Source organism: Triturus cristatus, chromosome 1_2 (assembly GCF_964204655.1).
Source record: "Triturus cristatus chromosome 1_2, aTriCri1.1, whole genome shotgun sequence".
NCBI lineage: Eukaryota > Metazoa > Chordata > Amphibia > Caudata > Salamandridae > Triturus > Triturus cristatus.
In genome coordinates, this window is record NC_140580.1 from 486,523,793 (window position 1) to 486,547,465 (window position 23,673).

Below are 23,673 nucleotides of genomic sequence, written 5' to 3' on the forward strand. Positions count from 1 at the left end.
TGATGGTATACCAGAGAGAACCAGGACTGGAGTGGACTCATCTAGGCCAGCCAGCGGTTTTGCTGCTGCACCGGGTCATCCGCCCACCAGAGCTGCCCCCAGAGTCTCAGAAGACAGTCTGTGTTTCCCAAGATGGTGGTCTCCTTTCCACTTTTATAATGGTTCTTTAGTTATGGGAGAGACTCTACTGGAGATCTGTTTCTTGCAGTCTGATTCTGGCCTGCCTCTCTCCAAGTGCATCAGCGCAGCATGAACAGCTGTGACAGCTCCTCCTGTGTGTCCAGCACAGGCCCCACTAGCTAGATAGGGCTATGAGCATCCTTTGTGTTGTGGGAGGTGGTGTTGGACTCAAGTAGGGGAGTGGGACTTCCCTGGTACCCACCAGGTCCCTGGGGTGGCACAAGCAGACCGTCACCCATCCTAGTGTTAATTTCGGGGCTTTGCTGTCCGTCTAGGGTGAGTGAATGCTTCACTCTTGGCCCCACTTTGACCACCAGGTGAGCACAGCAGCAGCCCAGATTATAACAAACAAATAGAGTCAGCCTGCGTTGTTTTGACTATCTTTCAATTCTTCTTTGGAAAAAAGAAAGTTTTCTTACACATAACCCTCACCCACCAAGATTTACCTTGGTATCATACTTCATCATTGGGTTCTCTTGTTCCACTGTGTAACGGGGCATGCTGCAACCAACCAGGATGTGGGAGCCCTTTTAGTCATATACTATGAAGATATGGGTGGTATAAGAGTGGGAGAGTCTTATCTAGATTTAAAAGTACCTGTCTAAGTAGGAACACAAGTTTTATTCGGACCTCTTGCTGGTATGGTTAAAAAGGGAAAATTAAGAGGCATATTTTTATGTGTGTGTATCTCAAGGTTTACATGTTTCAGCCTTTACCCCAAGGCTTTTCGTCAGGACCACAAAAATTATCCCTGGTTCCAGTCCTAATTATGAGTGACTCATAACTTGGTCTCCTTAATAAACATCAAGGCAAAATGAATACATAATACAATACCCAATCGGTAGTGTTTTTTCTTTAGATATGTCTTAAGCCATAATATGGCCTCATCAGCTCAACGGGTGAAGGGACGTTTGTAGTAAGACTTTCATCAAAGTTACTCCCTTGCCAATTGAAAGTAGCCTGTCTGTGGCTCCAACGATGTCTGGATCATGCCAGATTCATCAGGCCGATGCCTGAGCTCAGCTACCAAATGTCCGCCATGTTGGACTGTTAGCCATGCCCACCAGGGCAAGGCAGCCTTGAAAGAGATTGCAACTCATCGCCCCCCTTCTTGGGGACTCCAGTGATCCCAATTTCAGCACAAATGGCACTTGAATCAGACTACCACTTTTGCGAAAACTACCACTGTTTCATCTGCGGACATTTATGATGTGCTAAATGAAATATTCAGTGTCTCACAGTTGAAAACATGCAGTATATCTGAGCTATCCCCCTTACCGGCCTTTGGCACACTGATTGATGCAGTAAAACTGCACGTTGTAATAGCACATCATTTTACTGAAACATGAAAATTAGGGCCTTTATGATTTTAAATGGAATCCAAAAGTGAAAGAGTTCTGTTTTATCAAGTGGAACAATATTACAACCATTGCAAATATTATACAAGATGAAAAGAAAATCTCATTAAGGAGTCAAATAATTCCTTTCAATTCTCTAAAAAGAGTAGGGAAGACACAAGGAAATCCTTATACAAGCTAACTGAAATTAAAAATATAAGAAATATTTATATAATTCATCCTTAATAAATTTAAATCTCAAAAACTAACAACTTCAAAGGGCATGTGTAATTTTAATTAGAAGCAGACATTAATATAACGGTGGGGTTCAAATAAGGTGTCTTTTCCATGTATCTAATTCAAGAGATAATTAAAAAACAATATTGATGAATACTTGGTTTAGGTCACAGACCATTTTCCTTAAAAGTATCCCATGCTACCATAGGCTAGATTAAAAAAAGGAGATCTATGCAAGCGAGCAGTCTAGTTACCATAGCTTTGGTAAGTTAGTCGCCTAATTTCTGTGTCTCGAACATTAACAATCAATGATAAAATAACTGCTGATAATTAAAATTCCGGGTACTATGGCAGCCAACCATCACTGTTTCCATAAGGGAGTAGGAGAAAAAAAATGTTACGAATAATTTTAAATGCCGTTACACACTTGAGCATGAACCATTTCTGGAATCCCTTTCAAAATATTGGGTAACAGGTTGATCCAAGAAAGGCTCTACTGATTTAAGTGCATTATAGACTCCAGTCTTCCTGCTGAAACTACTACAATGAAGCATTTAAAAAGGCAGATACCCTGAATGGACCAGCCATGCATTTCCTGACTCTACGGTGCTTTTAAAACATTTTTTTTTATTGTTGCAATCCAATACGTGAATAAATATAAATTTATTTCATACATAGAATATACATCACAAAACATCCATATTTCTTAAGGTAAAAGGCTAAAACAAATTAATTAAACATATAAAATGGGGTTGAAGCCTCCCAGGCAGAGTACAAAACAGTTGGGTGCCGATTCCGATCCTGTAAAACCCGGGTACGAATGGTCGTACGGAGCGTTTTCTCCGTACGACTCGTACCCGGGAATTCCACCTTACAAACCAGCAAGTACGATTCGTACAGAAATATCATTTCCGTACGAATCGTAAAAAACACCGTACGGCTAAAAAATACATACAATTCTGATCAGGCAGCGTTTTACGGACCAGCAAGTATGATTCGTACCTACAGCAATCCGCACGGCTATATTTTTACGGGAGCCAAAAAGTGCCGGAAAAGCCAAGTACGCTGTGATGCACGACGAAAAGGGGGCACCCACTTCATACATGTCATCATGTACGGTGCGTACCCCAACATTGCATATGTACGGACCGTACCCCCCTGTTTGTACGGACCGTACCCCCTACCCCCCGTATGTACGGCCCATACATGCGAGAGGATTGGGGTACGCCTGGGGTACGGTGCGGACATACGCGGGTGGGGGGGTACGGTCTGTACAAATGGGGGTGGGGCTATGGCCCATACAAACGAGGGGTGGGGGGTACGGCCCATACATATGGGGGGTGGGGGTACAGTGCAGACGTACGGGGTGGGGGATACGGTGCAGACGTACGGGGGTGGGGGACGGTGCGGACATACGCGGGAGGGGTGGGAGGCTGGGGGGCCGTACGACTCGTACCCCGGGCACAAGTGTACCTGGGGTAGGGGTCGTACAAAGTTCGCTCCGTACGGGGCCTTTTCCATGCGCATGTGTTTTCGGACGGGCGGTACGGATCGTACTTGCGCGCTCGGACTTCAGTTTTACGATTTGTATGTAAAACTGTCCGGGGACGTCTCGTAGACTTTTCCCGAAGCGATTCGTATGTTTTTTTCATGTATGAATCATACTTCGCCGTTTGTACGGGACTTGTACGATTCGTACGTAAAAAAATACGGATACGAGTCGTACGGTAATTTGTTTTAACGGATCGGAATCGGCACCTTGATGTCAAGATAAATTCATATTAATTCTTCACATGTTCAATCATAGACCCCCATATCAATAACCCTAGTTTCTGTTTTTGTACCCCTTAAAGAGAATAAAGACTATGTTCTAGGTAAAAAATGACATAAAATCTAGGTCTCCAAATCTCAAAAGTAGTGGTTTCCTTCTGCAACCACATGGAGGCTATACAAAGACGAGCTACAGCAACTGCAATAACAATCAAATATCGGAATTCAAAAGCTTTGTTTCTATCTGTCATGTCTTCCCCTATACCCAGCACCATAGTGGATGGTGTGATATTAATTTCCATGCCAGTGATTTCCGAGAGGAATCTTTGGATATGACCCAAAAACTGAGTTCGTTTCCTACACATATAAAAAATATGTACAATATCAGCCGAATCTGTACTGCACTGGAAACATTTCTCATTGTTAGCTCCAGCTTCATTTCAGCATTTTCGCAGGGGTGTGATATAAGTTAAATATGGTTTTAAAATGCTGCGTTCTTAAATTAGCAGATATTAAGATCCTCCCTGCCATATCAATTGATTGCTCTATATGTACATCTTGACACCTCAGTCGATTCCCCCATTTTAAGCCTCTAAATCATCTTTCTGTGTATCTAATAAACAGTTGTATATAACCCCAATCTGCTGTTTACGTCTAATGGCCTCAACCGTCGCATTCAGCTCAATTATCCTATGTCTTTTCTTCAATGAATCCCGCATCTGTAAGAATTTACAGAATTCTGTTCTAGGGAGTTTATATTTACCAGCTAACATTGAGAAGGACAGCAAGTCCCCATCTCTATATAAATTGCCGATATAACAAATCCCTTTATCTTTCCACTTGTGCACTATCCTACCAGAAAAGACAGCTGGTAATAAAGTGGGTGTGATTATTGACGTATAGTGGCAGATCCCCTCAATCTGTAGCTTTCATCGCACCACTTTCAATATAATCACTTTAACCCCTTCAGCGCGGCGCGGATTACCGCGCCGTGCTGAAGGTTCTATAGAGCGGGCGGGGCCATGACGGAGCGGTTCCATCATGCGCTCAGCGCAACCGACGCGCATGACGGAACCGCTCCGTCATGCGCATTGAAGGGGTTAAAGTGTGTCCTTTTGTAGTAATTAAATTCCAATATCTTGAATAAACAGTTCTTAATCGCTGCACCCAGTAACATCTGATATATAGATGGAAACTCTGCGGGGTTGGCTACCTCTTCCCCAGTCAACATTACCCATAGGTTTTGTAGGAGACACGCATAGTAATACAATGTAAAATCTGGCACGGCCCAATCGCCTTTCTCTCGGGGTAATGACATGAGATGCATTGCTCTACGTGGATTCCCTTGAGACCATAAAAATCTAGTACAACATGATTGCAGCTGCTGCAGCAGACCCCGGGACAGATCCAGAGGAACCGATCTAAAATAATAAAGGACTTCGGGTAAGATCATAATTTTTAAAATATTACACCTCCCCACCAGTGAGAGGTGAAGACATTCCACTTTATCTAGTTGCTGTTTCACATTCATGAGGATAGCATTCCAATTAACTTCCACTAGTTCCTTTAAGAATGCCCTGATCTTAACCCCCAAATATGTTACTTCATTGGTCACCCTGGGATCTCCAATACAGGTCTGATTAGTACAAAGGGGAAAAGCATCTTTGATACATTGAGTAGTATCCAGACACAGATGTAAACCTGCACACCAGCCGTTCTATTTTAAGTATCGCTACCTCTGGGTCATATGTTACGACCGCAATGTCATCTACTTAGGCTAACACTCAAAGTTGTTCCTGTCCACAATCTACCGGTTTAATTCTTGGGCTTCCCTCTAGCATAGGTAAAAACGGGTTTATATATAGAGCAAATAACAATGGGGAGCACGGGCAACCTTATCTCGTGCCTCTTGATATATACACTGGTTCCGACTCTAAGACAAATTCAGGCTTTAGGGACCCTATACACCATTTGAGTCGATCTAATGAACCCGGGACCGAACCCCAAACAGCGTAAAACCCCCATAAAAAAGTCCATGAGACACGGTTGAAAGCCTTCTTGGCGTCTAACAGAACCAGGCCTAGGGCCCTGCACATTAGCTGTATTCACCAGGGCCACCACTGTGCTAATATGGTTGACCGTTGACGCGAGACTGCTGCCAGAACTGGGTGCCAGAGAGGGAAACTACAGCTCCTAGAAGTCAGCGCTCTCCCCGGAGGGAGGAGCGCACCTGTTGCCGCCATCGCGCACATTTAAGCACGTTGTCACCCCCGTGACGTGGGATGCAAGACTGCTGCCAGAATTGGGTGCCAGAGAGGGAGACCACAGCTCCTAGAAGTCAGCGCTCTACCCGGAGGGAGGAGCGCACCTGTTGCCTCCTTCGCGCACATTTAAGTGCGTTGTCACCCCTGCAACATGGGACGTGAGACTGCTGCCAGAACTGGGTGCCAGAGAGGAAGACTACTGCTCCAAGAAGTCAGCGCTCTCCCCGGAGGGAGGGGCGTGCCTGTTGCTGCCTTCTCGCGCATTTAAGCGCGTTATCACCCCCGCGACATGGAACGCGTGACTGCTGCCAGAACTGGGTGCCAGAGAGGGAGACTACAGCTCCTAGAAGTCAGCGCTCTTCCCAGATGGAGAAGCGCGCCTGTTGCTGCCTGTCAACCCCGCAACGTGGGACGCGAGACTGCTGCCAGAACTGGGTGCCAGAGAGGGAGACGACAGTTCCTAGAAGTCAGCGCTCTCCCGGGAGGGAGGAGCGCACCTGTTTCCGCCTTTGCGTGCATTTAAGCACGTTGTCACCCCCGCGACGCAGGATGCAAGACTGCTGCCAGAACTGGGTGCCAGAGAGGGAGACTACAGCTCATAGAAGTCAGCGCTCTCCCCGGAGGGAGGAGCACACCTGTTTCCGCCTTTGCGCGCATTTAAGCGCGTTCTCACCCCCGTGACGTGGGACGCAAGACTGCTGCCAGAACTGGGTGCCAGAGAGGGAGACTACAGCTCCTAGAAGTCAGCGCTCTCCCCGGAGGGAGGAGCGTGCCTGTTGCCGCCTTCGTATGCATTTAAGCGTGTTGTCTCTCCCGCGATGCAGGCCGCACCCGGGTGATGCCCGTAAGAGGCTGGGCTGGGCCACCCCCCTGACAACGTATACTTGGAGTTTCTGGCAATCGTATCCCCTAAAAGGTACTGGTTTTAGTACCATTCCGGCTCATTGATTAACACTACACTCCTTGGAGATCCAGTGGATTTTAGCGAGGATCTCTATGGTCTCTTTAATTAGATCTATAGATCGTGTCTTAATATATTCCAGTGCTTCAGTGTTGTGCTATATTGTGTTGTAGTTGTGTACAGATGTGGTAATACATACAGAAGATTATCTGCTGCCGCAATGGGCAATCAATCAATCAATCAGTTATTTGTAGAGCGCACTACATACTTGCGAGGGTCTCAAGGTGCTGGGAGGGGGGCGGTGCTACTGGTCGAACAGCCAGGTCTTGAGCAGCCTCCTGAAGGTCAGCAGGTCTTGGGTCTGTCATAGGCTCAGTGGGAGGGTGTGCCAGGTCTTGGCGGCGAGGTGGGAGAAGGATCTCCCGCCAGTGGTTGTTCTTTGGATGGGAGGGATGGTGGCGAGTGCGAGGTCAGTGGAGCGGAGCTGGCAGTTGGGGATATAGAAGGAAAGTCGTCTGTTGAGGTAGGCTGGGCCGGTCTTGTGGAGTGCCTTGTGTGCGTGGATGAGGAGCTTGAAGGATATCCTCTTGTTGATGAGGAGCCAGTGCAGGTTTCTCAGGTGGGGGGTGATGTGGCTGTGGCGTGGTACGTCGAGGGTCAGTCGAGCAGAGGCGTTTTGGATGCGTTGCAGTTGTTTGATGAGCTTGGTCGGAGCTCCCGCGTAGAGGGCGTTTCCGTAGTTGAGTCTGCTGCTGACGACGGCCTGGGTGACTGTTCTTCTTGTATCTGTCGGATCCACCTGTAGATCTTGCGGAGCATTCGGAGGGTGTTGAAGCAGGAGGAGGAGACGGTGTTGACTTGCTTGGTCACGGAGAGCGTTGAGTCGGGGATGATTCCCAGGTTTTGTGTGCGTTGTCGGTGGGTGTCGGGGCTGCCCCCAGTGACATCGGCCACCAGGAGTCATCCCAGGCTGAAGGGTTGGAGCCGAGGATGAGGACCTCTGTCTTGTCCGTGTTCAGCTTCAGTCGGCTGATCTTCATCCAGTCGGCGGCGGCCTTCATTCCTTCGTGGAGATTGGATTTGGCGGTGATGGGGTCCTTGGTGAGGAAGAGGATCAGTTGAGTGTTGTCGCCGTAGGAGATTATGTTGAGGTCGTGCTGTCGGGCGACGTGTGCGAGCGGGCCATGTAGATGTTGAACAGTGTCGGGCTGAGGGAAGATCCCTGGGGTACTCCGCAGATGATCTCGGAGGCTTCGGATCGGAATGGGGGGAGGCGGATGCTCTGGGTTCTGCCAGAGAGGAAGGAGGTGGTCTATTCCAGAGCTCTGTCTCAGATCCCTATGGCGTGGAGGCGTGCACGTAGTGTGCGGTGGCAGACGGTGTCGAAGGCAGCGGAGAGGTCCAGGAGGATCAGGGCCACGGTCTCACCATTGTCCAGTAGGGTCCTGATGTCGTGGGTGTGTCGGCGATGAGGGCAGTCTCGGTGCTGTGGTTGCTGTGGAACCCTGATTGGGTAAGGGTCCAGGATTCTGTTTTCTTTGAGGTATCAGGTTAGCTGTCTGTTGATGATCTTCTCGATGACCTTGGCCGGGAACGGAAGCAGAGAGATGGGCCAGAAGTTCTTGAAGTCTCTCGGGTCAGCCTTGGGTTTTTTGAGTAGGGCGTTGATCTCGGCGTGTTTCCAGCTGTCTGGGAAGGTCGCGGTCTCAAGAGAGAGATTGATGACGTTGTGCAGATGGGGTGCGATGGAGCTGCTGGCTTTGTTGAAGATGTGGTGCGGGAATGGGTCTGACGGGGAGCCGGAGTGGATTGTGCTCATGGTTTTGATGGTGTCATCGATGCTCACGTTGGCCCAGACTAGCAGGGGTCGTGGTCGATGGTGTGCGGAGAGTATGGTGTGCTGATGTCTGTTGGGGCTGTCTGGGTGTTGAAGCTGTTGTGGATGTCTGCTATCTTGCGGTGGAAAAAAGTGGCGAGGGAGTCGCACAGGGCTTGCAGTGGCGGTATGTCGTTGGTGTTAGAGCTGGGGTTGGAGAGTTCCTTCACGATGTTGAAGAGCTCCTTGCTATTGTGTGCATTGTTGTCGAGGCGGTCTTTGAAGGAGGTCCTCTTGGCAGTCCTGATGAGGTGATGGTGGTTGTGGATGGCGTCCTTGTGGGCTGCGTGACTGTCTGGAGTCTGTTCACTGTGCCATTTCTTCTTTAGTTTCCGGCAGGCTCGCTTGGAGGCTAGGAGTTCTGGGGTGAACCAGCTGGCCCTCTTGCTGGTGTCTCTGTGGGAGGGTTTCTTCAGCAGGACGAGGGTGTTGACGCAGTCGTCTATCCAGTGTCTGAAGCTGTGGGCAGCGTCGTCAGTGTTGGAGGGTTCGGTGGGTGGGCTGAGAGCGAGGGTTGCGTGTAGTTGGTCTTCGGTGATTTTGCTCCAGCAGCGGTGGGGGATCTGTTGGGTGCGGTGGTGTGTGGTGGGTTTCTGGAAGGTGAAGTGGATGCAGCGGTGGTCGGTCCAGAGGAGTTCGGTGGTGTGGCTGAAGGAGACGTGGGAGCTTGAGGAGAAGACGGGGTCGACCGTGTGGCCGGCGGAGTGGGTAGGCGTTGTGACGAGTTGCCTCAGTCCGAGGTTGGTGAGGTTATCGATCAGGGTGCTGGAGTTGCTGTCATTGTTCTCAAGGTGAAAGTTCAGGTCTCCGAGGAGGATGTAGTCGGTGGAGGTCAGGGCATGCGTGCTGATAAAGTCGGTGATGGAGTCACTGAACTGGGGTCGGGGTCCAGGGGGTCTGTAGACAAGGGTGCCTCTGAGGGTGGAGTTGGGGTCTGTGTGGATCTGGAAATGCATGTGTTCGGCGGTACTGATAGTGTCGTCAGTGCTGGTTGAGACCCTGATGCTGTTCTTGTGGACGATGGCGATTCCTCCTCCGACTCCGTTGGTGCGGTCTCTGTGGGTGATCTTGTAGCCATCTGGGATGGCAATGGCGATGTCGGGTGCGGAGGAGTCGTTCATCCAGGTCTCTGTCAGGAAGGTGACGTCTGGGGATGAAGTGTCAAGCAGGTCCCAGAGCTCGACGGCATGTTTGCGTTCAGAGCGGGTGTTCAGTAGGATGCATCAGAGGTGATTGTGGCCTTTCTTGGCGGGTGGTTTGGCGGCTCTGAGGCTGGTGCAGCTGCAGTTCAGGCAGGTGAAGGGACCCTGTGTGCGTTTCGGGGTGGATTTGAAGCAGGTGTGGGTCCGTCTGGAGTTGAGAGCGTGGCGTGTGCTGGCATTCTAGCGGCAGCGGACGTCATGGCAGACGTGGGGACCAGGGGTTCTGGCGCTGGGCGTGGTCCAGGCACGGACGGGTGCACGCTGCACGCAGCCACGATATATGGGGAGGTGGGAGGGAGGAGCAGATGGGAGGCGAGAGGCAGGGCAGGGGCAGCGAATGGGCGGTCGGGGGGACGATGCCGCAGGGGACGCAGCGGCTGGAGCGGGAGCGGTGAGGGGCGACAAAGGGAGTAGAAGGCAAAAGGGCACCGAATTAGGGGGGCAACAAGGGAACAGAAGGCAAAAACGGGCACAGAATTACGGGGGCAGCGAAGGGAACAGAAGGCAAAAACGGGCAGAGAAACACGTGGACAGCGAGGGGAACAGAAGGAAAAGAGGGCACAGACCATATACAGACACCGGGGGAAAACAGACAACAGCAGTCACAGACACAAAAAATAACAATAAAGGCAGCAGAATAAAGATACCGATGATGATACAAACCTACGGCCTACCACTGGCCACCAGGGATGAGGCGCAGGTGGTAGCCTGTGGGTGGAGGAGGGCCTCAAACTTCCTCAGCAGCGGTAGCTGGGGCAAGGACACACAGGCGGTGCTGTACGGAGGGGGAGCGACCTACCTAGCAGGGTCAAGGGTCGCAAACGGAAAGAGATTGAAGCAGGGCTGGGAGGTGCAAGCAAAAAAATTTCCAAAAAACATCCCCGGCTAACCACAAAGAGGTTGGAGTGTGTACACGGTGAAAGGGACGAAGGCGGGACTGGAGCGGAAATCCTAGACCGCATAGAGAATATTGTTACTGATTGCGAGGAACTGCTGACATCATCCGCGCCAGCCCCTAATGTCCCGATAATTGGAAACATCCATAATAAATCCCCTTTCGCTAACAACTTAATTGGGTCCTCTGTGTCTGGATATGGAAATATTCCAATATTATTTAAACTTGCAGCTAAGAAAAATAAATTGCCCGGAGCTGCAGTGGAGCATAATATAGCCACATCAAGTGCGTTACACCTAGTAAGCATACCTTGCCCCATGGAAAACAGTATACTAGAAGAGATCCCACTGAGCAACCGCTTTGCTCTCCTTGCCAAGGATTCACCTATAGTTAAATCCCTCTCTGACCCTAACAATGCACCTCTAGCGCCGAATAATTTAGGCAAAGACACCTCACAGGAAGTAGGGGAGGTTAGTAGTGGCACCGAATCCACGACATCTGATCTCATGATAGAAATAGCTGCCTTAAAAAGTAGTATTGAGGCTTTAACCTCTTTGGTCCACAAACTCTATCAAAGAATAGATTAGAGTAATGGATTACATCTACTGTCAGCACCATTACTAACTGTCCCACCTACACAGGTTAGTCTTACAACGAGGCCTGAATCCTCTTATGGGAAACAAAGTGGCCAAAACACACGGCCTCTAGACTGAGATCACCAACGGCCCCAGAGCACCAAAGTAATTACCAGAGCTCCTCAAGGGCAACATAGGCCAGTTGCAGTACAAGGCCGGGGAACTGCGTCCCTGTCATTGGACCAAACAGGGTATGGCCTAACGACACACAATAGGGCACCTCCACATTGTAAATTATCCCAGGTATCCCATCATACGTTAGACACTTTGGGGCCGATTCCAATCCTGGAAAAAGGCTGTACGAATCGTTGTACGGAGCGTTTTCTCCATACGACTCATACCCGGTAAACTTTCCGTATAACCTAGGAAGTACGATTCGTACAGAAAGCCTATTTCCGTACGAATCGTACAAAAGACCGTACCGGTAAAATAAAACAACAAATCGGATCCGGAACAGCCTGTACGCGACGTGCGGACGTATTTAAGCAGCGGTTTCCGGCCCAGCAAGTACGATTCCTCCCTATGGCACTCCGTACGGCTCTTTTCTTACGGGAGCCAAAAACAGCCGTAAAAGCAGAGTCCCCAGGGGTGTGAGTCGTACAGGGGTACGAGTCGTACAGGCATACACCCCCATGCGTTTTGTATGTACGGTGCGTACCCCGCCATTGCATTTGTACTGTGCGTACCCCAACATTGTGTATGTACGGTGCGTACATATGCGCTGTTGTTGTATGATGCGTACATATGCATGGGGGGGCCTGTACGATTCGCACCCCGGGAACAACTTTTCCCGGGATACGAGCCGTACAAAGTTTGCTTCGTAGCGGGTAAAGGCATTCCCCGTGTACGGGACGTTTTCCGTATGAATCGTAAATCGGAAAGCCAGTCCGGATCGTACTTGTACGGTCGGACTGTATTTTTACGATTCATACGGAAAAGTGTCCGGATCCGTCTCGTACAACTTTTCCCGATCCGATTCGTACGGATCGGGCCGATCCGTATGCATTTTTCCCACACGAATCGTACTTCACGGGTCGGACGTGACTTGTACGATTCGTACGGAAAAAATTACGGATACGAGTCGTACGGAAAACAAAAATACAGGATCGGAATCGACCCCTTTGTCACCAATGCCAATTTTTTTGACTATTGTTCCCAAGGTTGACTCTAATTGTCTTAGATATGAGAGTGGGGAAGTTTTAAAAAACAAAGCCATAAATTGGTTGAGACATACTAGGGGGTGCAGATCAATAAGTAGAGAGGACATCATCCACGCCAAAAGGGACATCCTGGATCATGGCCCAGTGGATGCAATAGAGTTAATTCTAGCTTCAAATCACCTTGTGCATGCTCTAATTGCCCTGGAAGCTAGATCTTATCCTCATACAACAACAAAGATTAGATGGAGACTGAGTGCTCCCCCTAAACCCAGCCTAGATAATAACGTGAGCCAAGTCCATGCGGTCACTTCCACTTCAACACTCTTGCAAATCGATTGACTCACCCCAAAATTTTCTAGGGATGACAAGAATATCACTAGTAAAGATTACATAACCCTTGTTGATCCTCTTTATCTTCATCATGTGGTGCGCTTGACCGAGCAAGAATGTATCTGTAGCCTTCTAGTAGAGTCCCAAGATCCTAATTCCTCACTGGCATTGATGATTAGCACTCAGGATAGTGGACCTGTTAAAAGGACCGATAGCCAAGATGTGCCTACACTGAAAGCCCCACCTCCACCCCAGGCCCTCTCACAAGAAGACAATGGGGAATTGATGAATATTTTGTCATGGAACTTGGCAGGTATTAGTAGGAAGTGTAATTGCCCGTATTGGCTGGATTTGGTCTCCCGTCAAGAAATATGCTTGTTCCAGGAAACTTGGTGTCAGATGCCCACACATATACCTGGGTTTAAGACCTTTTTTAGGTCATCAGTACCGGCCAAACAGGGTTGGGCTTCAGGGGGGTTGCTCACTTTAGTAAACCTTACACTGAATTGTGAAGCAAAAGAGTTGGTCACTAACAGCCCAGATATTTTGGGGATCAGGCTTACAAATGAAAAAGGACAAATTGTTGATATTTATAAATTTTATGCTAGGAGTACTAGAGGTGGTAGTTCGTTGACTCTTAATGTCTTGGATAATTTAATGGGAGGCAGGAATGTTAGCCATCCAATAATAATCGGTGGTGATTTTAATGTCACATTTGAACTTCTAGACTGGTCTGAGTCCAGTAATGTGACTGAGGAGGATAAAGCCTGGAGGGTACCTTCTTTGGAATTATCCCCAATTAAAAAATGGTCACAAGCCGCCCTTCAATTGAATGCAATATCACTAGAACATAGGTTAAGGACCACTAAGGGGTGAACCAACTCAGACAGGGCCGGTGGTATGACCTTTATTGGAACAAAAAGGTCAAGTTGGATCGATTACATACTAGTGGACTAGACCCTGTGGTCTTTAGTACGGGATATGTATATAGCCCCGGCTTGTGACAGCAATCACAACTCTTTACATTTATCTATTAGTCATCTATGGGGGTGCCTTGGGAAGGACCATTATGCTCCATTAAGTACAATGGAGTTACTTGTCACCAATGATATGCGTCGACTTAAATGGCCCACGGTATTGGTAGACGAAGCTAAAACTCAAGAGATTAAAGACGCTCTAGTTGAGCATTTAGTAGTACTAGAAACAGCGAGTAAGGATCCACTCTTACAGAATACCTGTAGTATTCTCCTTAGGGAATTATTTGATCAATTGACCGACTTTGCAGGGAAGTCCCTGGGGAACTAACGCATGGTATAATAAAGAATGTAGGGCAGCGAGAGTGAGATTGACAGTAGCTATCAAAAATAGAGATCCTATTAGTATCCGCAATACCAGAAGGGATTATAAACAGGTTCAGGGTAAAGCTAAAAACCAATGGGATGAAAGGAGATGGGAAGATCTAAGAGAGGCCATTGGAAACCCTGATTCTCAACAATTTTGGTCGCTTGTGGCAAAAAACTATTTTGAGCGCACACCTCACCTGGCCAATAATATTCTGGCAATAGAATGGCACAAACATTTTAGTGAGTTATACTCCATTGGTAACATCACCGATAATCTCCGGACACCCCACGATATGGGTGCTTTGGCACGTACCATTGTATTCACCAGGGAAGAGATCATGAGTTCCCTAGATGCCATTATACCTGCAAAAGCCTCTGGCCCGGATGGCATCCCGGGTGATCACTTTCATGCTGATAGGGCAAACTGGACCACCTATTTTATGAATTTGGCCAATGATATTGTCGGAGGAGGAAGCATCCTGGACTCGTGGAAGGGGGCCGAATTGATCCCAATTTTTAAAAAAAGGGACAGGTCCAAGCCTGCCGACTAACGCCCAATAAATTTGATAGATTGTGCCCAAAAGGTCTTCTGCCGATTGCTCCTATCTAAAATCCAGACCTGGATGGATGAGAATAACATCCTCTCTCCATTACAGGTGGGCTTCCGGCGGAAGACCAGCACTATCGATCAGGCGTTTCACCTCGTCATGCTGTACTGGAAGGTGGTTGTGCTGGGCAAAGGCAGTTTATATCTTGCCTTCATAGACCACAAAACAGCTTTCGACCTAGTCCCCAGGGATCTACTTTGGCAGGTCCTCATGAACATGGGAATGCCTCTGGGAATCTTAGAACTATTGGTTAGGTTACACGATGATAATTTTGCTCATGTGAGGTGGGGAAAACAGGGGCAACTCACTGACCCGATTAAGATCAGGCGGGGGGTATGCCAAGGGTGTGTTTTGGCCCCTACCCTTTTTTCCCTTCATGTTAATCAAATTGCTGACCTGTTATGTTCGATTCCTGCTGATGCTCCCTCCTTGGTGAACCAGAAAATTGCAACATTGCTGTTTGCCGACGATACCCTTTTGGTTTCTAAAACTCCTATTGGCCTCCAAAAGCTTTTGGATCAATTTAAGGCCTTTTGCGGTATGAGGGGCTTGGTCAATAACACCCCTAAAACTAAGCTGATGATGTTGAATCCCCGCAAAATCTTTAAAAGAAATTTAGTCTTGGATAATGTTCCATTGGAGAGGGTTAGCTCCTTTGAGCATTTGGGTATAAAGCTGTCTGACAGTATGACATGGAATAATCATTTAGATAAGGCGTCCCTCAAAATTTTCACAGCTACCCGAGGCCTTGCGGCGGGAGATTTGCCTATCATACACCAAGCATGTAGCTCCACCTCTCAAATTCTATAGCGCTAAGGTAGTGAGCAGTGTCCTTTATGGGGCAGAATTGTGGGGTGTAGCAGATGCAAGCAAGCTAACAACTGTGGAAAATAAGTTGTTCAGGAGCCTGGTATCTCTCCCCCAAAGCACCCCCTTCTACCTTTAAAAATGGACCTGGGAGTTAGGTTAATTCATGACCAAGTGAGATTGCGCCCATTGCTCTTTTGGTATAGACTAGTTACTACCGCTGATTTTGCCCTTTATGCTGCTGCTTTTAATGACGTTTCTGCCCTGATAGAAATAAAAAAATCGGGTAGATTAAATATGTGAATACCATCCGGGCAGCAATTGGTCTCCCAAATGAGCTTGTTGGTCCCCAGGCCCGGCAGACAAAGGATCAAATAAAAAATCCAATATTGGTCATGGGTAGAGCAGATTAATTATTTGAAAATCTGTCATGGTGGCGTAGCTGATGCTTTTTTAGACATTAAGGGCCATATGTAGGTAGCATCACATTTACCGATTCATAAATACCGAATTTTACCGATTCGGTATTTATGAATCGGTAAATGTGATGTAGGTAATAATTCGGTAAATTTTACCGAATCGGAAAAATTCGGTAATTATGAATCGGTATTTACCGATTCGGTAATTAGGCATACCTTCCCATTGATTCCTATGGGCCTGGAGGCATATCAATGAACGATATAGAGTTGTTGGGCTTTACAGAATAACAACTGTGACAATTGTCATTTCACAAATGCATTTGCACTTTAGTTTTTATCCTAGCCATTCTTAATAGTGATTTTAAATAGTGAGTTATGTTTCTTGCGGAGCTCTTTCGTGTTTATAAGACTGTATTTTTTTTTTTAAATGACTCCTTAGAATCTGGTGTACGGCTTTTTTTTTTGTATGAATTCTATTTCGAGCACTATTGACAAGGAATTATATGTTTGTATCTTTTATGGTATTATAAACCGAAATAAAGATTTTATGAATTAATGAAATGAGACGCATTGCTCTACGTGGATTCCCTTGAGACCATAAAAATCTAGTACAGCATGACTGCAGCTGCTGTAGCAGTCCCCGGGACAGCTCCAGAGGACTTCGGGTAAGATCCTAATTTTTAAAATATTATACCTCCCCACCAGTGAGAGATGAAGACATTCCACTTGATCTAGTTGCTGTTTCACATTCATGAGGATAGCATTCCAATTAACTTCCACTAGTTCCTTTAAGCATGCCCTGATCTCAACCCCCAAATATGTCACTTCATTGGTCACCCTGGGATCTCCAATACAGGTCTGATTAGTACAAAGGATTTGCATCTTTGATACATTGAGTAGTATCCAGACACAGATGCAAACCTGTACACCAGCCGTTCTATCTTAAGTATCGCTACCTCTAGGTCATATGTTACGACCGAAATGTCATCTACATAGGCTAACACTCAAAGTTGTTCCTGTCCACAATCTACCGGTTTAATTCTTGGGCTTCCCTCTAGCATAGGTAAAAACGGGTTTATATATAGAGCAAATAACAATGGAGAGCACGGGCAACCTTGTCTCGTGCCTCTTGATATATACACTGGTTCCGACCCTAAGCCATTAGTGGCCCTATACACCATTTGAATCGATCTAATGAACCCAGGACCGAACCCCAAACAGCGTAAAACCCCCATAAAAAAGTCCATGAGACACGGTTGAAAGCCTTCTCGGCGACTAACAGAACCAGGCCTAGGGCCGTGCCCTGCACATTAGCTGTATTCAACAGGGCCATCACCGTGTTAATATGGTTGACCGTGGCCCTGGTGGGTATAAACCCATGCTGTCTCAATGATACTAAAGGGGTGATTACCTTAGCCAACGAGAAGCTAGATTTTTTGTGTCAATCTTCACATCACAGTTTACCAAAAAGATTGGTCAATAATACCCTGGAAACTCTGCAGGTTTGTCCTTCTTCTTAAACACATTGATATTTGCCTCCTCCCATGATGGCGGCACTACCCCACCTTGCGCTTGTTGCAGGGTGGCCAACATATCAAGTTTTAATTCCTGAAAGAAGGTTACATACACCTCCAAGGGCAATCTGTCTGGGCCTGCAGTCTTCCCCCTGCTCAGGCTGTTTATTCCCTCCCTCAGTTCTTCCATGGTAATAGGGTTGACTAGGGTAAGTGCTCCTTCCCAGCCCAGTTTTTCACAATTAATACCCGAAGAAATGTCTCAACCCAATCTTCCTCGTGGCAGTCCTCCTTATACAAAGTCTTAAACAATGTATGAAACACCTCCAGTATCTAACGAGGGGTATCTACTGAATTATCTTGTGTATCCTTCATATTTTTAATTCTCTGTGCAGCTTCTTTGGAGCGAAGCCTTTGTGCTAAGCAAGCCCAGTGGCTTTCCCAAACTCATACCTCTCCTCTTTGAACAGATAAAATTTAATAGCTATTTCTTTGCTCCAGTATAAGTTCATCTTACCTTTGCTGCGGGCGACCTCTGTTTGTAGAGGGGTGATATCAACTCTGATATGTATTCCTCACATAGGTTCTTTTTCCGCTGACCTAAGTTTCCCATATATGTTTTGAATCTCCCCTTTCCATTGCCTCTGTCTGTGAAGCCTATAGCTCAAAACCTCCTCTGTAAATCCCGCTTCCAGGACATCCCAGACATTGGCCTGTGAAGTCGAGTTGCGATTGACCTCCAAAAACTCCTGTACCCAATTATTCATATGGTCTATAATGTTTGTGTCTTTTAAAAGTTTCCGATCAAATGAGAAAGACCTCGGAGAGGAAAGGTTCTTACTACTTCAAATCGGAATGTCTATCACTAGTGGACCGTGATCTGCTTTAATTCTAGGGTAGCCCTGTATTTTAGCACCCTAAAGCACAGATGATGAAGCAAAAAAATAGTCTAACCGGACCAGTTTATTGTGGGGATGAGAATATAACGTAAACGCAGGATCTGGGCATCGTAACACAGACTATGCATCCATCAACCCATGATCCTCCACCAGATGGTATACTGCCCTTAAGACTTTAGGTTTCCTGTCCTTATAGGACTTCCACCCCTTCTGAAGATCTTGGCAACCCATATGAATATTAAGGTCACCACAGAGGATCAATGGGGTAGGCCATGATGCCAGTTCTAAATAAAGGCCCTTCAGTATTGCTGCTTCGTCTAAATTAGACCCATAAACTGAACACAAAGCAAAAGAGAAGTCCCCTTTGTGCATTCAATAACCACCCAATGGCCCTGGTTACCCACCAGTATGTTACCTGTGCCCTGTATCCCATTCTTAGCTAAGATGGCTACACCTCGATCCGTAGTTGATTGCTGTGTACTGGCTAATAGTGTATACCCTGTCTCGTTTTAAAATCTTTCGTTTATTCCATGGTACATGCATTTCTTGTAAACATACCGCATCCGGATGAATCACTCGTAACTCCGCCGCCACACGTTGCTGTTTCGCATGGTTATTTAGCCCACATACATAAATGAGCATATGTGCAATCTGGGTAGTATCATACTATTCCGATCATACACTCTCATATGTCTCCAGTTAATAGCCTCATCCCATAGCTTCATACATCTCCATGCCTTTATCTTCTACTTATTATGGATTGCATTTTCATTTTCACCCAGTACCCCCTCACCCTGCCATCCCTCATGCATCCTGTGCCCCCCTTCCAACCCTCCCCCACCCCTCTCCCTTTCCCCTCCTTGCATTCCCCGCAACCAGCCTCGCACCCTCCCCCCACCCATCTTGTAGTGAGGCTGTAGGATCTATGGTCCCGTTGATAAATAACTAACCCTCCCCAGAGGCCCCCCCAGTGTATTAAGTTTGCTTTCCAAAAGAGAGAAAAAATAATCAAAATATTTTGTATCCTGAATGGTTAGACAAAAAACAAAGATTCCCATCCTGGGAAATCATTTCCCCATTCTCATACACTTTCAACACTGCTCAATACCATATAGATAGGCAAAAGACACCATAGCTAAATAAGAAATCAAATAAAGATATAAAAGATCAAAACAGCATATATGTCTCCTATACACCCTATGTAATGGATTGTAGAAACACCTTTGCCATTGCTTCCGATGTAAAAAACCGAGTATGTTCCTTATGTATGACCTTTAATGTGGCCGGGTTAAGTAGATAGGCTTGTGCTCCTTTGTCCTGAAATAAAGTGATAAGTTGTCTAAATTGGCAGCGTTTCTGTACCGTCTGATGGCAAAAGTCAGGTCTTACAAAAAATTCTGCCCCTTTCCTCATCCTCCTTCTATCGGGGCGTGCCAGTTCTCTCTCCGCAAATTCGGAGCAGGGCTTTGCTATGCTCCGGATAGAGTTTTGCAGCTTGCGGCAAGCCCCTTGAGTCTGCTGGCTTTCTGTGCGAGTTTCTTCTCTATGAGCCATGATAGTCTCATAGATCATAGTCAGCGAAATGTCCTCAGGTTTTCCACCTGCTTTTTCTGTCGGTTGTTTAATTACTGTCCCTTCGTCAATCCTTATTCCAGCCACAAATGAGTAGTCCCATGTTAAAGCATCAACCCCCCATCCTGTATAGCATCTTCATCATGTCCCAGCTACTTATGGACAGTCCGTGGGGTAATTTCTGACACGTCAGTCCCCTGATCTTGATCTTCATGGTGCAGACTGCTTGATTCACTATGTCTGCTACTCAGGGACACCCCTCTCCATCCAGGCCACAGATTCAACTCAATTTCATCGCCCGATAAATCAGAGGGGTCCAAAAGAGAAAAGAAATAGTCGCCAGAATCAGTCTCCTTGATCATCGTTTACGCACTATAGTCATCACTACACCTCGCCTCTTTGCCCAGTCCATCCATATTCAGCATAGCGTCCCTTCGGGCTATGCTGGATCCTGTAAATTTAGTTTTTTGCGCCATCAGGGTTGAAGAACCAAGAATTTCCCCTGCTGTGACGATAGCTATAGTATTTAGAGGAGTATCTCCCCCTCTATTTGTTTGATCCTTAAGCTGGCTGTCATCAGAGTGTTCTGTATTAATCGCATCCTGCTCATAGCTTGGGGTAGAACTCACAGCTTTGCACATACCCCCTATTAACCCCTCAACACTTTTCTGACTGTGTTGTTTATTCCCTCTCACTGTCAAAAACAAAGAAGGTATATTGCGCTTACAGCAGTCCTCAGTGCTTTGTTCGTGTTTTTTTCCCCCATATCTCCAATATTATCCACCGTGCCATTCTTTCCGCTCCAATGCTGCCCAGTTCTCCCATTGCCTGCCTGGTCCATTGGAGTATGTATCCTCCCACGCACTGCTTTCGTAGACATTGAAACGAATAGTCCAAATTGGATGGCTCCGCCCCCAACACTGAAGATTCTCCATGTTGTGGACGGAAGCCGGGTGAGACTCCAACCAACGCCAAGAAATAGCCGCGCTGCTACTCGGATGATCGTCGCCAAGAACAGCTTGCCTTCACGGACGTCAGGTAGGTCCTCACTTTTCCAACGTGTCTGGGCTGCGACGGTGGTACATAGCATTTAATTTGCCTGCGAGGTGGGGGGAAATCCGGAAGAGCTAGTCTCGTGTCCGACTCACGGCTGCAATGTTGCCTTATCCTTCACAAACTTCTTCTACCGTGCTTTTTGGTTGAAAAAGACCCTTGCATGGTGAAACATGTGCATCCCTTGCCTATGTGCCCCAGCTTAATGGCTATCTGGACCCATAATAATACTGATTTTTGGTCAAGAACAAGCAGGGATCACGCATGTTGGCCCAGGTAATCATGATAGAGGGGAACCTATGAACCTTTTTGAGGCATATTTTGGCAGACGCTGACAGCCAGGTGTGATCTACAGTTACTCATTTCACCTGTGTTTAGCCTCTTTCAAAATGTAAGCCGCACCTGGTGTGGCCAACAGCATCTTTTGCAAATCACAGGACAGTGGAGTTGGAACTTCAAAGTGGTTTGCACCCACAACAGAAATATCAAAAGACCCAACACTATATCACGTCAGTGTCCTGATCTGGACTAGACCATTTTGTGTCTTTCTGCCATTTTGTGTTGCCCTCACTCAGGCAGCACGGTGAACGAGGTGTTGTTTTCCCTCATCCTACTGCAATGTGTCAAATAACCTCCTGCCTCTGTTTAAAGCTGGTGTCAGGGTCCGGCCGACTACACTAATCCTCGTCTGGTTTGACTGATCCCTGTCTCGACTATCTGTTGGTTCGCACCATTCTTTCCTGACTTTATCTTATCCTCTGGCCTTCGCTATTCTTTACTCGTATTCTCTCATTTCACAACTGTCCTCCGGGGCATACAAACGTGTCCTGTCACCTGCAAGTCGATTTATAAACACTACCACTGATTAACTTGTGGGGAAGGGTGACAAACACAGTTGGAAGAGAGGCTTATTTGAGTAACTTAATATCTTGTTTTCACATTCTTCTCATTGGTTAACCCTGTATGCATTGGGAGTGTTCTTTGTGAATATGTGTGTTATAAAAGATTGTGCGCCACGAAGTAAAGTGGCTGTCTCCTAAGAACATACCGAGTGTACTTCTGGGACAACTGTACTTAGCTGCAGCTAATAAACCTTATCTTCTACGCCTAACGGAGTGTCCCGTGTCTCTGTTCGACAAAGCAGGTGAACTCAGGAGATTAAGGCGTATCCTGCGCCGCCAGGCCCATAAGGTCTCGGTTCTTCAATTTGGCGCCCGAACGTGGGCCGGCTTCAGAGGTAGCAGTTCTGCCCGAGGATCGTGAGGAGCCCCGCAAGAAAATTCTGGAGGAATCGCGAACCACGTCAAGCGACCCCTGTATGTCGAAGTGGTCCGAAGGTCTTTTGCAGCGCGGTTTCTCCTTTCTGACGGTTGCTGACGACTGCTGCCCTGACTGCCGCCCTGCTTTGGTCCCTTTGATGATGTTTGGTATCGTGAGACATTAGACGGGCCTCTGTTGGCGTAAGAAGACACTTAGGGGCAGATTTATAAACCCCTTGCGCCTCATTTATGCCGCCGTTGCGTCACTTTTGTGACGCAGCGGCGGGGCAAATCCTGCGCCATGGTGCCGGGTACTTACAACGTGACGCATCTGGGAGATGCGTCACGTTGTAAAGCCCTGCACCACATGTAGGCGTTCCTGCGCAGGGGGGGCGTTCCGACGCAGGAACGCCTCCTAAAAGTGGCTGAGTGAAATCTACAAGATTTCACTCAGTCACTTTTAGGACAATGCTGCGTCAAAATCCTGTGCCTGCCTGAAGCAGGCGTAAGGATTGACGCAGCATTAACAAGATAGGGCCCCCCAGAGCATTGCTGGAGCTGCGTCGTGCTTGTGACGCAACTCCAGCAATGCGCCACTTTTACGGCACAGATGCGTCACGCATCTGTGCTGTTTTTGCCCCATGGTGCGCCGCATTGTAAATGCGGTGCATCCATGGTGTCGGAGCTGTGGCGCACAATAACTGGTGCATCCCTGCTGATATGCAGGGATGCGCCAGTTATTGTAAATATGCCCCTTAGTTAAGTATTGGTGGGTAGCTCCCACTATTTTGTTTTGATTTGGGTCTTTGATTCGGCTATTGCAAAAGCCGAAGCCGAGGGGTGAGTATGTTTGTGCTGTATTATTTGATTTAACCCCTTGATGTTTGTGAACAGTCCAGTGAAATAACGATGCCTGGTCTGAGTAAGTTATGGAAGTTCTGTTGCCTTGGTTGTAATAGGGATTCCCGGCTGGAGGACTCTTGTCCGATTCCTCCGGTTGGAACTCCCACCTATGAGCTTTATTCAAAACATGGTGTCAGCCCCATTGCCTTTAATAAGGCATGGATCCGTACACGAAGAGCGATGGCGTTCTACAGTGGCCACAAAATGGTAGTTTTGAGCCTGACATATTAGACAATTTGGAAGCAATATTGTTCAAAAGACAAGCCCGGCCGGCAATGTTTGACTCTTTCCGCCTCTGGCGTAAGGAAGCCAAACAGAAAGAAATTAAGCAGGCAAAATGAGATGAGAAAGCACAAAATATGACGATTATACAGGCTGCCCAGCAGTTTAAAGATAATGAGATTGATAATGCAATGGAAATTTCAGAGAGACAACATCGTATGGCAATAGATAGATGCTATCCGGTGTTGCCTAATTCCCCTTCTGATAAAAGTAAGGATCTGGAGGAA